Source organism: Podarcis melisellensis, assembly GCF_964234715.1.
Source record: "Podarcis melisellensis genome assembly, chromosome: 17".
Classification (NCBI taxonomy): domain Eukaryota; kingdom Metazoa; phylum Chordata; class Lepidosauria; order Squamata; family Lacertidae; genus Podarcis; species Podarcis melisellensis.
In genome coordinates this window covers 17,099,127-17,113,391 of record NC_138534.1, presented here as the reverse complement: position 1 = coordinate 17,113,391, position 14,265 = coordinate 17,099,127, and the positions used below count along the sequence as shown (strand labels likewise).

The 14,265-nt window shown below is 45.2% G+C and overlaps 2 long non-coding RNA genes across 2 annotated transcripts; both read left to right on the top strand.

The window, feature by feature from the left end:
- The first annotated feature begins 6,648 nt into the window (after nucleotides 1-6,648).
- Nucleotides 6,649-13,328, top strand: LOC309360518. Its single transcript, XR_014164198.1, has 2 exons — nucleotides 6,649-7,511; nucleotides 11,469-13,328. It is a non-coding gene; the product is annotated as an uncharacterized lncRNA (long non-coding RNA).
- Nucleotides 7,928-9,852, top strand: LOC309360519. Its single transcript, XR_014164199.1, has 2 exons — nucleotides 7,928-8,046; nucleotides 8,081-9,852. It is a non-coding gene; the product is annotated as an uncharacterized lncRNA (long non-coding RNA).
- Nucleotides 13,329-14,265: the final 937 nt, after the last annotated feature.

The following is a 14,265-nucleotide window of genomic DNA, read 5'->3' as shown; positions in this document are numbered from 1 at the left end:
CTCTGCTTTTAAACGCATTTGAAAAGATGAGAGATTATATCCGGGGGGGGGGAGGGAGGAGGGGGGATGTTGTAAAAAGGAGACCGGCTGACACCTCTATCCGCCATCAGGCATTCTGTCACTGTGATGCATCATTCCCCTGCTTCTCACAGTCAAGTATGGGGAAGAAATATGCAGATTTGTTACTCTGTTGGACAAAGCAAAGAAAAAGGGGGGGGGCTGTATTTTGCTACCCTTCTTTTCCACTTCTGTTTACCCAAGTATTTGCTTGTTGGTGCACGGACATTTCTTTCCCCCTCCCCCTTTTATACTTTTTTTTTTAAAAAAAATAAAGATTTTCAACATCTTTATTGAAAGTTCAAAAAGTACATAATTATATGTGCACTAAACATTGTGAGGCGTAAATAAAACAGAGAAACAGAGCCCATGTAGAAGGGAGAATAAAGGGGGAGGGGGACCCCCCCAAAAGGTATACAGTGGTACCTTGTTTTAAGAACAGCTTAGTTTATGAACAACTTGGATTAAGAACGCTGCAAACCCGGAAGTAGGTGTTTTGGTTTGTGAACTTTGCCTTGGAATAAGAACATGTTTTGCTTCCTGTTGAGTGTGTTTCCTTTGTAAATTGAGTCCCCCGCTGCTATGGGAAAGAATGCCTTAGTTTAAGAACACTTTGGTTTAACAGACTTCTGGAATGGACTACTGTATTTTAATACTTTGTTGGAAGCCACCCAGAGTTGCTGGGGAAACCCAGCCAGATGGGCGGGGTATAAATAATAAATTCTATTCTATTCTAAAACAAGGTACCACTGTATTTTACAAGGTTGTTATTGTACTTCACCAGATCCTAACCTATTACAGATTTGGAATACACAATCGGAATCCATTTTTACAATTGCATGGATTTCTAACATACAATGGAAACAATATGTTGAAAATACGTATCTTTACATTATTGAAGTCTGTAAAACAGCATTATTAAACCATAAACCATGTCTATATTTTTTTTACACACATTCTATTAAAGAATTCTTCTAAGAAGTTCTGAGTGGCCAGTGATGAGTTCCCCTATTTTGTGAAAATTAGGGAGGGAAGGAGGGAGGGTGACTGTGGAGGTGGAGAATTATGATGGAGAAATCTCATGATCATACCAAAAGGACAGGAAGCCCTTCTTTTAGGGATTATAGGAACAGAAGTACCAAAAAAAAAAAACAAGATAATTCAGCTGCTTATGTATGTAACAACAACAGCCAGCATTCTCTACACACAAAAATGAAAGGAAAAAGTTTCCACCAAACATGAATATGCTGAAATGGACTATGCTGAAATGGCAACGCTAACAGCCAAAATAAGAAAATCTAATGGTGATTGCTTTGTGGAAGAAAAGAATGGAAGCCCTTTTCGGACTGTCTAAGGAAATTTTATCATTTGAGGAACTCGAGAGCAGGATTTGAAATATGAGCCAGAGAAGGAATTAGAGAAATACAGTATTGGTGTGCTGGTGTAAGAAATAGAAGGTACTGTGCAGCAGGGAGGGGGGGAGGAATTAAAACGTCATGGAAAATGGGGCGGGAAGTCGATAAAAGATAAATTATGTATTGAAGTATATATGCTGAGGGACGCGGGTGGCACTGTGGGTTAAACCACAGAGCCTAGGACTTGTCAATCAGAAGGTCGGCGGTTCGAATCCCCGTGACGGGGTGAGCTCCCGTTGCTCGGTCCCTGCTCCTGCCAACCTAGCAGTACGGAAGCACGTCAAAGTGCAAGTAGATAAATAGGTACTGCTCCTGCGGGACAGTAAACGGTGTTTCCGTGCACTGCTCTGGTTCGCCAGAAGCGGCTTAGTCATGCTGGCCACATGACCCGGAAGCTGTACGCCGGCTCCCTCGGCCAATAAAGTGAGATGAGCGCCGCAACCCCAGAGTCGGTCATGACTGGGCCTAATGGTCAGGGGTCCCTTACCTTTTTATATATGCTGAACTTTCAAAAATTCAATAAAAATTACTACAAAAAATGAAAATAAACCTCTTTGCAGCAGGAAGCCATCAAAGCAGTTTGTAGTAAGATGAAATGGAATAAAAGACCAAAGAGACAAACATACTCTTAAATCTGATTATCCCTACCAGCTCTTCACAATCTTTTGTTTTGGATGTAACTGCTGTTTCCTTGACTATTGGCCATGGTGATCAAAAGTAGAGACCAACATCATACGAAGGATGACCAGGCTGTTGAAAGCTGACCTTCCCATTTTTAACAATTGTGAGAAATGCAGAGTAAGTCCAGCTCCATTCATCTATGCCAGTGATGACCAAACTTGGCCCTCCAGCTGTTTTGGGACCACAACTCCCATCATCCCTAGCTAACAGGACCAGTGGTCAGGGATGATGGGAGTTGTAGTCCCCAAACAGCTGGAAGACCACATTTGGCTGTCACTGATCTATGCAATAGCAGAATCATGAGAAATGTAAATATAAAAGTTGCAACCTTAGGAAGGAAAATCAATATAAAACATGCTGTGATTGTAGTTTGGAATTTGCCAGTTTGGAATTTTGGCTGTTTCTAATAATACGCCGGTCTAATGCCCACCTTGGTCAGCACCTCAATTATAGAAGTCTATGTACAGCCCAACAATAGTCTTTGCCCAAGCCAGTAGTGTCACCTTTAAAAAAAATGGAATTTCTAATGTTACTTAAAAGGCAGAGCTCTAATTTCATTCTTTTACCGTGCTTAAATCCAGGAGATCAGCTGCTTAATTTGATAGGCCTCATAATTTTATCTAAGGCAGGCCAGTATGCCTTGCTTTTAGTTTTTATACAGCATTTCTCATCTTTTCATAATTTATCCAAAGGCCTGCTGTTTTGTGAAATGCTATCCCTCTCAATATTCCGGGGGGGGGGGGTGGATATATTTTTTAACAGTGCAAGTTTTGTATGTCAGTGGGTTTGCCAACAGTGTAGTTGGTTAAGCTTAGTAAGAATGAGAACTACATTTACTTTTCTTCTTCTTTGAAATTGCATTTTTTTCTTAAACCTGTGTTCCTTTACCGCTGGTGTTAAGGCTTGTGAGAAGAAAACCAGGAGTAATCCCTGAGTAAAACTGCTGTAATGTAATGCAAAATATCAAATTAATGTTCGCAACAACTTCTTCTGGCTTTACATGAGTTCCAGTTCCCCTCCCCCTGAATTAATTTGACTTCCTTGGGATGTTTTTATCCTCTGAAATCAATGGAGGGATTTGTTTTATTTTGTCATGCTGTTTAGTCTAGTGCATTTGCTAAGCCTCAAATCTCGCCTTCCTTGTGAATTTTAGGATTTTCCAATACATGCAAAGCATTTTCAATTAGATCGATGAAAATGGTAGCAAAGTATAATGACACACTTGACTACGCAGAATTGTATGCTTTCTATGAAAACAAACAAAGGGACAGATGGATCATCAAAGTCCCTTGGTGCTTCTTATATTATAACTGAACACTTATTTGACTGATCACACCTATTTCCTGCCCCCAAACAAGGGCTAATGACTGGCTCCTGCCGGCTGGGGGGTGGAGAACAGTGGCTATAGTCCAGCATGACTATCACGGTCTGGTTCATTGGAGATCAAAGTCCCGGCTGGGTATGTCGGGACTGGGGGCAAGATGGCGGGGTAGGAGCAGGAATGGGAGTCCAGAAGCCAGGAAGCCAAGGGTCCGAGGATCAAGAAGCAAGGAGTCAAGGAGCCAAACACAGCAAGGCAGGGAATGTGTTGCTGTGGCAAAGAGCCGAAGGGAAATGCTGACCTTATATCTGTTATGTACTGAAGTTCTCACCCTGGGCCAGCAGGGGGATACAATAGATAGTTCAGGTCCACATATGCAAATAAGTGATCAAAAGTGACATTCAGTGATTGGATAGTTACAGAAAATGGTTACTGTTGCATTCTAGTGGAGCTCTATATAAGTAGGCTGGCTGAACCCTTCAGTTCAGTTCTGTTCTGGCCTGTGAATAAACAAGAGCTGTTTGAAGAATTGCTGTGTCGTCTGATATGTTCACCCACAACTTAACAATATCCCTTCCTGGCTCTTGTCACCAGGCGCTGTGAGTTACCAATCGGCCTCACCTGTGCAGCCGCACCTTGACTCCTCAGAACAAACTTAGGAAGGCCCCAGTCCTGCAAATTCCTACTCATCACAGGGCCTGGCTGCTGGATGCACTCCTGACAATGGCTGTGGTAGTGGGGCAGCCTTCTAGCTTTGATTCAGACAGAAGAGGACATCACTTCCTCCTCCGCCGGCTGCGCTGTCTTCTAAGGCTTACCCTCAATTGCAGCCAGTCACAGGTGGGCTTGGGAGCATGGCTTAGGGAGCGAACCAAAGGGAAAACTTTGTCCCTCTGGTCCACTCCCTGGCTATAAAAGCCAGCCATGCCCAGGCCACCTGACCCACCTGACACCTTAGGTGTAGGTTTGCCTGTGTAAGATCTTGCTATGGAAGTCTTCAGTCACTGTCTTCAGGTCCAGATAGGAAGTTGCCTTGGGGCAGATTGGGCCTTTCTGGGAGTTTTGCTGACCTCATAGCAATTGTCACAACTTGATGGCAGATAAGACATTGGGTTGGATCCTTAGTCTAGGTCAGTGATGGCCAAACTATTCCAATCTTGATGGATATCTGCCAGATTAGGAATGCATCCGAGTCTCTTAACGTGTTCAGGTAAGAAATGAAAGTGTCCACCAAGGCAAAATTTTATATTTGCTGTGATAAGTAATTGCCCTTTACATCGCAGAGGACGACGAGGCCTCTAATTTAATTGCTAGATCACCTCTTTACATGACTAATATAGCAAGGAGGAAGAAGACTTGCTGGAAAACTTGAGGTGCAAAGAAAGGGCACGTCTTTCTTACATAGGGCCTAGCTGTAGATACACATGTTAGCGCTGGATGTAGCAGAGCAAAGGCCAAACGTCAGGCAACGAAAGAGAAAGAAAGAACTGCTAAATGCTCTTCCATTTATTTTACATGCTGTGCATTTCCAGTGGCAGTTTCTATGAGATTAGCATTTGAATCACATCCATCTGTTTCAGGATTATGTCGTATTGCCCGCTGAACCTTCGCTATTGAATGGAGGCTCTGCAAGATGTTACTTTTCTGATTTATTTGCAAGGTTACATACAGCTTCCTGCCAGGGCTGTTAAACACAGGCCTGCAGAAAGGTTTGGGCTAGACATAAAGATCACACACACAAAATAATAAACTTCGTAACACTTTAAACTAAGGCTAGTTTATTTTATCCTGAGAGCTTGAGTTTTCATAGACTTCAAAAGGTCCAGCCTTCACCAAGTTGGGGCCCTCTAGATAATGGGATCCCAAACTGTTTTCTGTGAACCACCAGCAGTCCTCAGAGTTTGCTCAGGTGGTCTGCAGTGTGTGTGTGGGTTTGTGGTTCAAGACAGGATTAAATATTTGCGTTGAATATTCATTCTGATTTTTAACTGTATTTGTCTTGCTTTTATTTCTTACATTGCAGTTTGAATGCTTTGATTGAAATGCAATAAAATGCAGTATATAAGAAATAAAAGAAGCAAAAAAAAAATTCAATTAAAAAGCATCTAGCACAGTGCATTGCAACTGAAACAACAGAAGGAAAAATCATTGAGTGGTCCACAAAGACCCCCAGCAATTTTCATATGGATTTTGGGCGAAAGGATTGGGAAGCTTCTGCTCTAGATATTTTGGACTAGAATTCCCATCAGCCCCCGACAGCAGAGCCATTGACTAATATAATCTATAAAAGCTCACACACTCTTCTTTTTTTAAAAAAGAAACAACTATACTCGCATGGCTTTGGACCTGGATATTTTCCTAAAAGAATAAAAATATTTTTATTCTGCTGAATTTGGGCAAAGTTGGTGATGTCATCATACATCCCCTCTAATTCCATTTTTCTTACAGAATTTCAGTACAAAATAAAAAAATTCCTTCCAGTAGCACCTTAAAGACCAACTAAGTTAGTTCTTGGTATGAGCTTTCGTGTGCATGCACACTTCTTCAGATACACTGAAACAGAAGTCACCAGACTCTTCTATATAGTGAGAAGGTGGGGAGGGGTATTACTCAGAAGGGTGGTGGGAATGGGTGATTGGCAGATAGCTGTGATGAGCCTGTTGGCGACTCTTAGTGACTGCAATAGGTCTTACAGGAAAAAGCAAGGGGTGAGAAGGTGAAAAATGGCTTTGTCATGTATAATGAGATAAGAATCCAATGTCTTTGTTCAGACCAGGTCCCTCCATGGTTTTAAGTTTGGTAATAAGTTGCAATTCAGCAGCTTCTCTTTCCAGTCTATTTCTGAAATTCCTTTGTAGTAGAACAGCTTTGTAGTAGAATTTCAGTAGTTCTAGAAACGAGTACCTGTTTAGAAAAATGGAGCTGAGTTTGATCAAAACTAGATTACTGTGATCATCATATAATCTGGAAATGCTGATGTATAAGGAAGGCCTTTCAAGAAGTCGGCCTCTAGTAAATCTTACCAGTAGTTAACTTGAGAGCTCATCTTTTCAATATAGACACAAATTGTGGGGCTGGTATTATGGCACAATGGCTGACAAATCTTACGACTAGTACTTATGGCAATTAAGCCCCATAATAGGAGGCACTGAAAAAAGGCTTCTCATTGTGAAGGGAGAGGGGAACGGTTAATCATTAATATTATCTACACATAGTAAATTCCTGCACTCTGCTAGGATGGTCAAAACAGCCCAAAATTGCAGTTGCTTGCAAAAGTCTAAATCAGACAGGTCAGGAGGTCGTTTTCTGCCTAACCAGCTACTTGAAACTGCTGATGCTAGCTACAGGTCAGAAGGTCGCTTCCTGCCTAGCCAGAAAACTGCTGTTAACCGAGAAAACCACTAGCAAGATGTTTCCTACTTTACTTCTGCTTAGTAATGCAAGAATAAGAAGAGATACGAAGGGAATGCTTAGCTAGCAAAAGAAGACACGTGTACAAGGAGGTGGGAGGGAGTGCTTGGCTTAGCAGAAAGACAGGAATGTTTAGCAAGCAATAAAATGTGTTAAGCAAGCAATATTTGCTAGCCGATTGGGGAAGTCTGGGGGTATAAGAAAGTCTGCTGAAGTGTCTTGCTTTACAGCCAGTATTTCTAGGAACTAACTAGCAGGCTGTCTCTGAGTACAGACCTTGACTCTGTGCTCAGATCTCAATAAACTCTTTTTCTCCAAAGAAGATTTTGCTTTCCTGGTACTTTTGTTCCCTCCGAGGTCCAGGGGATGGCGTGGCTAATGGATCCCTAGGTAAAAAAGGCTTCATTTCTTTGGGGGCTCGTCCGGGATCAGCCCCCTCCCCAAATACGGACCGGAGGGCCAGGCTCAACCAAGGTGAACAGCTCCAATCGGCGTTCGCATTTCCGGTGCACACCCTGCCAGTTTGTAGGGGGAGATTGCCACACCGTCCTGGAGCGGAGACATCTAGTTGAGGGAGAACAAGAGGACAGAACGGCGCCGAGGGGACAGGTCCGCAGCGGAGAAAGGTAAGCCCGAAGGAAAGGGCTAGGGGCCCGAGGGAAAGGGCTAGGGGCCCGAGGGAAAGGGCCAGAGGCCTGATCAGCCTCACCTGGTAGTTGGCAGTAGAGTGCCCGGCAGTAAGAATGCCACCAGGAAAGGAATTGGTAAAGGTTTGGGAAAGGGAATGGGGCAGAGGGAATTGAGTGTTTTGTTGACATGTTGTGTGTCAGATACTCCAGTGGATGAATTGTTGAATGAGGGCCAAGGCTTAGTGTCCCCTTGGCCGAGCGATTGTAGGGTTGTGCATTTTCTGACAAACTGTAGCATGTGACATGTTGAAATTAAGTTATTTTGGTGTGTTTTGTGTATTGCGTGCTGAAGTTATTTTGGTGTGTTTTGTGTATTGCATGCTGAAGTTATTTTGGTGTGTTTAGTGTGTTGAAATTATATTGGTGTGTTTTGTATGTTGTATGTTGCATGTCAAGATACTCCAGTGACTGAATTGTCAAGTGTGGGCCAGGGCTTAGTGTCCCCTTGGCCGAGCAATTGTAGGTCTGTTGTGTGTGAAGTGTGAGAGAATTTTTACTGTGAATAGTAGCGAAGGATCTGGAAGAAATGGGTTCTGGCCAAAGTAAAAGTACCCCTTTGAAATGCTTTTGGGGATTCAAGCTAATGAGAGGGGAGGACGAGGACATTGTGTAAATTAGATTGGCCCACCCCAAAATAACAAATTGGCCGTCCACTGGGACCCTTGATTTGCAACTCATTAATCCATTATATCAGAACATTTTGAATGTCCACCCTGATCAAATCCCCTACATTTCCACATGGAAGACCAATATGGAAAAGAACCCCCCCCTCCTGGCTGAAGTCATGCTGCCAAAAGGTCTCAGGCAGCAGTATCTGCTCAGTCAGGAAAACAGGAGGACAACCCCCCAGTCCTCCAGGATTCAGAGAAGGAAGAAGATAAAGTTTTAATGCCCCCACCGCCTTATGCCCCGGCAACAGCCCTGGCACCACCCCCGCCACAGGGAACAGATGGCCCAGCCCCAATCCCGTGGACAAAAGAGTGGGGAAAGCAGTGAAAAGAGTGACCCTCCATAGGGCACATAAAGCACAGGAGAAGGGCGCGGCCAGAGTGATGCCTCTCCATAGAGTGTATGACCCTCTGGCCCCCGCGGGACCTGATGGGGTGGTGCCCAATAGAACTCATACAGTTCAACATGTCCCTTCTCTAGTGCAGATGTTTGTAATTGGAGGAACCAAAAACCCTTCATTTGAGGAAAACCCTGCCAAAATCATTAAGCTGTTTGAGGGAATTTTTTTAAAACATACAACCCCACTTTTTATGATGTGTAATATTTGATGGATGCCCTGCTAACTACAGAAGAGGCTAGGCAAATTCATGCTGAAGTCCGAGCACACATGAGAGCGCAGGGGGCAGGAGATCAAGCTGTTGCAGCAGGATATCCTGAAAATACACTGAATTGGGATTATCAGATCACTGAAGGGCAAAATACTCTCACCATTTATTGCCAGAATGTCTTAAATGGCATGAGGAGGGCAGCCAGAAAACTCACCAACTTCGTGGAGGCCAGAGAAATAGTACAAGGAACAGAGGAGGCCCCTGGAGCCTACTTAAAGAGGCTGAAGGAAGCCTACCGCCAGTATACTCCTGTGGACCCAGATGAGGCTGCCAATGCCCCTATCATAAAAACTGCTTTTGTAGCCCAGGCAGCGCCCGATATTTGCCGAAAAATCCAGATGGGCCACACCCTGAAATGGATGTTAGAAAATAGCCCAAACCACTTATAATCAGAGAGGAAAAGAGACCCAGAAGAAAAAGAAGTACCAGGCAAAGAAGTTGATGGCCCTGAAGACGGGAGGTCCACCGTTAGAAGAAGAGGAGGGCGAGGCCGCTTAGGAAAGAATCAGCGTGCCATCTGCCGAAAGGCACCTATTTCCTCTCCCAGGCTAAAATGAGGAAATGTCAGATGCTACTACTACATCCGCGTTAAAAATTCCAAGTCACCAGAGCCCTGAGCCTGGCAAAGGGACAGAAGATAAACATTTATACAGATTCTAAGTATGCATTCCTGACTTTACATGCCCATGGAGCCTTATGGAAAGAAAGAGGTTTGCTTACCTCCAGAGGAAGCCAGGTGGCCCACCCACAAGCTTTATTGAACCTTCTGGATGCTGTATGGGAGCCCGATGCAGTGGCAGTTATCCATTGTTATGGACACAAGACTGGACCAGGAGAAGTGGCCAGAGGAAACCGATTGGCAGACAGAGTGGCCAAGGAAGCAGCCCAAGAACTGGCCCCCGCCTCGGTTATTGGAGCACTGGTCCCAGAAGAAATTTTAAGCACCACTGACATGCCAGCTTACACGAAGCAGGAAAGGGACACTGCAGATGCTCAGGAGCTGACATTGTCCAAAGAAGGATGGTACCTTACCCCTGATGACAGGATATGGATTCCAGAGTCCCTTTCTCGGCAGATTACTCAGAGATACCATGATTCAACCCACATAGGACCAGATGCTACAACCAAGCAGCTGGAGAAATGCTTCTATACAGCCCACCTCTACCAACTGGCAGCCCAGATCTCCAGGAAATGCCTGCTGTGTCAAAAGAATAATCCCAGAGCCGGACCACTGGCTCCCCCAGGGATTCAGCACAGTAGAACGGCACCTATGGAAGATCTTGTCGTGGACTTTACTGAATTACCCCGTTGTGGACTACACCGCTACCTGCTGGTGGCAGTGTGCACCTACACCGGAGGGCCGAAGCATGGCCAACAAAGACTGAAAAGGCATTTGAAGTAACCAGGTGCCTGCTTAGGGAAATCATCCCTCGCTATGGATTGCCAAGGTCCATAGGATCTGACAATGGACCAGCATTTGTTCATGCAGTCCTACAGGGACTGGCAAAAGCGCTCCAGATCAACTGGAAGCTGCATACTGCTTATAGACCCCAGAGTTCTGGAAAGGTAGAGAGAATGAACAGGACTTTAAAGAATCAGCTATCCAAGCTGACGCAAGAAACAGGGTCTAATTGGGTGTCCATGTTGCCCTTGCCTTTGCTTAGAGTCTGTAGCCTCCCATTGAAACGTATTCACTTGTCACCCTTTTGAAGTGATGTTTGGGAGACCGGTTCCTTATGTGTGCATGCTTTCACCTATCCCTGCTCAAGATGTGGAATTGAACAATTATGTACAGTCTCTCTCTCGAGATTTTCTCTCTCAACCCAGGCCCGAACTTCTTGCATGACCAGTTTGAGCCAGGTGACGTGGTGTGGATGAGACCGGTCCCAGGCACCACTGCCGCCGTGCTGGAAGGGCCCATCTGCTCTCCACACCCACAGCTGTGAAGGTCGCTGGCACCACCCCTTGGGTCCACCACATAAGAAAGCTGCTTCAGATTGGACTGTGTCTCAGCATCCTGAAGATCCCCTCCAGTGACGACCGCCTTGCTGATATCTCTATGCACGGTGAAGAATTGGATGGGAGGGGCGCCCGCAGGCAGCGCCCCCAACGTAGACATTTGTTCTCCAGCCAATTTAGAGGCACCACCAGGACTTTTGATATTGGTACCAGAACTCACTCCAGACGATGTGGAACCACGTTACACCCTTGATGAACAGCAGTGGACCAGCCAAGAAGGAGCAACGCTCCAGGAAGGACCGGACAGCCGTGTTTTTGTGCCCCAACATCTGGCCAGCACAATTGTAAAGAATTACCACGAGCCCACCCATTTGGGAGGCCCAGCTGCTAAGGCGCACCTTGGGAGAATATTCTATATCCCAAAATGTGCCCTGTGCGCCAACCAAGAGACTGAGAACTATCGCCCTTTGAACTTCTATATGGCAGGCCAACCCCTTTCGTCCGAGGCATCCCCGCCGGTTTGGGCAGATGGGAGATCACATCACCCAAGAACAAGTGCAATCCCTGTGTTTGTTGTGTGTGTTTGCTCTCTTTCCAGGTATTCCCTCAAGCGTACACCTGCAGTCCCGTGGCAGTCTCGCTGAGCCGGTTCACCAGTCCCTCTGAGTGACAGCGTCTGGCGACCCCCTCATCCCCAACTGCAGTGAAAGTAGTCGAGGTGATCCCCTGGGTACATCACACGCATCTGAAGAAGGGTGTCTGGACTTGCAAAAGAAATCCCGCTGACCCTCTGAAGTTGATCATCACCTTGTGTCTGACGCTACCAGGAAAAAGCGTTAGGCCACGGGCAACGAGATCCTGCGACTAATCATCACAAGGACAGTTACAAAGACTTTCTCTTTTCTCTCTTATTTTCTTTATTGACTTGCTCTATGTCTTATTGCCCTGACCCTACCGAACCATACCAACCCTATTGGCCTGCTGGCCTCTGCTACGACTGGTTCGTCTTGCCGGTGGTAAGAGATGGCGTGCTCCTTGGCTATTGGCAACTGGGGTTTGATGAGGTTACCATATTAAGACATCCCACTACCCCGTTGTGGCTCCTCTTCCACACCACTGTCCAGCACATGTGGATAGTGCTCATACGGGAAGTTGCAGAGACGTTCGAAATCTATCGAGTTCTGGACTGCTCTTGCTGCTGTGGGAGGGTAGTCAACTGTTATCCGGGGGGTAGAGCACTGTACCAACCTGATCTAGCGGACCAGGTTCTAATCTTAATGCAGGCGATTGATGAGACGGAACCTATCTTAATGCAAGTACCGCAGGGGTGGGAGCCTTAGCCAGGTGTGCATTGAAATTACTAAACAAGTGCCAGTAAGAATTGCCACCCCAGGATTTCAGCTTCCATATGCTCTGGTCACTAGGGAGGCAGCACGAGAGTTCAATCCACCCAACAGGGCTAATAGAAAAATTGACCCACATAGTGGGAGCATCAGCTCACCGGTGGGCTCTCATCCTTGAGGCTCAACAGGTAGTCGGGCACAAATATCAGTGGGCTCTTCAACAATGAGCACACCCCCTGAATATTGGTGGGAGGAACCATGGAGATATTGGGTTTGGTGGGTAGGAGTGATATGTACCGCCCTTGTCGTATGGATGCTCTCGTATTTCTGTTGGCATGAACGGTATCGTATTTGTGGGGAGAATAGGCCCAATAATGCTTCTATTGCTTTTCTGCTTCTGTATACCCTGCTTATTGCAATGCTTGCAGCAAATGATGCAAAGACTCCTGTCACGGAAGCTAGGACCCACAGTCATCGCTGTGATGAGGGAGTATAGGCCCATACCCCAGAACGAACCTAAGTATTAGGTTGTTCAGAAGAAGAGGAGGGAGTGAAGGGAGAGGGGAACGGTTAATCATTAATATTATCTACACATAGTAAATTCCTGCACTCTGCTAGGATGGTCAAAACAGCCCAAAATTGCAGTTGCTTGCAAAAGTCTAAATCAGACAGGTCAGGAGGTCGTTTTCTGCCTAACCAGCTACTTGAAACTGCTGATGCTAGCTACAGGTCAGAAGGTCGCTTCCTGCCTAGCCAGAAAACTGCTGTTAACCGAGAAAACCACTAGCAAGATGTTTCCTACTTTACTTCTGCTTAGTAATGCAAGAATAAGAAGAGATACGAAGGGAATGCTTAGCTAGCAAAAGAAGACACGTGTACAAGGAGGTGGGAGGGAGTGCTTGGCTTAGCAGAAAGACAGGAATGTTTAGCAAGCAATAAAATGTGTTAAGCAAGCAATATTTGCTAGCCGATTGGGGAAGTCTGGGGGTATAAGAAAGTCTGCTGAAGTGTCTTGCTTTACAGCCAGTATTTCTAGGAACTAACTAGCAGGCTGTCTCTGAGTACAGACCTTGACTCTGTGCTCAGATCTCAATAAACTCTTTTTCTCCAAAGAAGATTTTGCTTTCCTGGTACTTTTGTTCCCTCCGAGGTCCAGGGGATGGCGTGGCTAATGGATCCCTAGGTAAAAAAGGCTTCAATTGTAGTTTTAAAACCACCATTGTCACCTCCCCACCACAATCTTGGTGAATGATACTGTTAAATATTTGTATGATCTACGCACGCGTTAAAAAAAGATGTCTTTATTTGAGGTGTGAGCAAATTATTGAGAAGCTGAACAGACTATTCTCCTTGATGGACAGAAGGCCAAAACAGATAAGGTTCTGCTTTCCTCCTATGGGTCTCATGTGAAACTGGGTTGTCCTAACTCTGGTATAAAAAGACAGGGATAATTGCCTGCAGCTCAGCAAAGAGAATGGCATTGTTTTGGACTTTAGTTCCCCTCTTCATTTGCTGAAAGCAAGCCGATCTTTGAGACAAAGGAATTCAGCTTAACTGGTAAAGGGTGCGTTTGGAGGGCTGGTGATTCCCCTCTGAATTACCTGGTGATTGAATAAAAATAGAAGAAGCCTCATTAATTATCCTTAGCCTGCCATTCCAAATTAAGGGCTAAACTGCAGCTCTCAGAAGCGGGAGGAAGGCAGGGCCAAACTGAGCATGCTGGAAAGCCATGTAAATAAGTTCTGCTTGGAACAGCATAGATCAAGACCGCAGTTCCTGCACATATCAAAGACAGTGGGCTCAGAAGTTGTGTTTCGTAAGAATTTCTATATTACACCCTTGTGCAAATTAATTGAAACAAATAATGTAGTTTATTGTACAAAACTCACATATACGTACTTTAGTATTCAATATGACCTCCGCTATTTTTAATCAGCATTTGAACACGGTTTGGCATGGAGTCTACTAGTTTTGAACAGTCCCTGTTGATTTTCGGATCCCTGTACCACACTTGAATCAGCACCTGAATGAGCTTCTCCATAGTCGTACAGT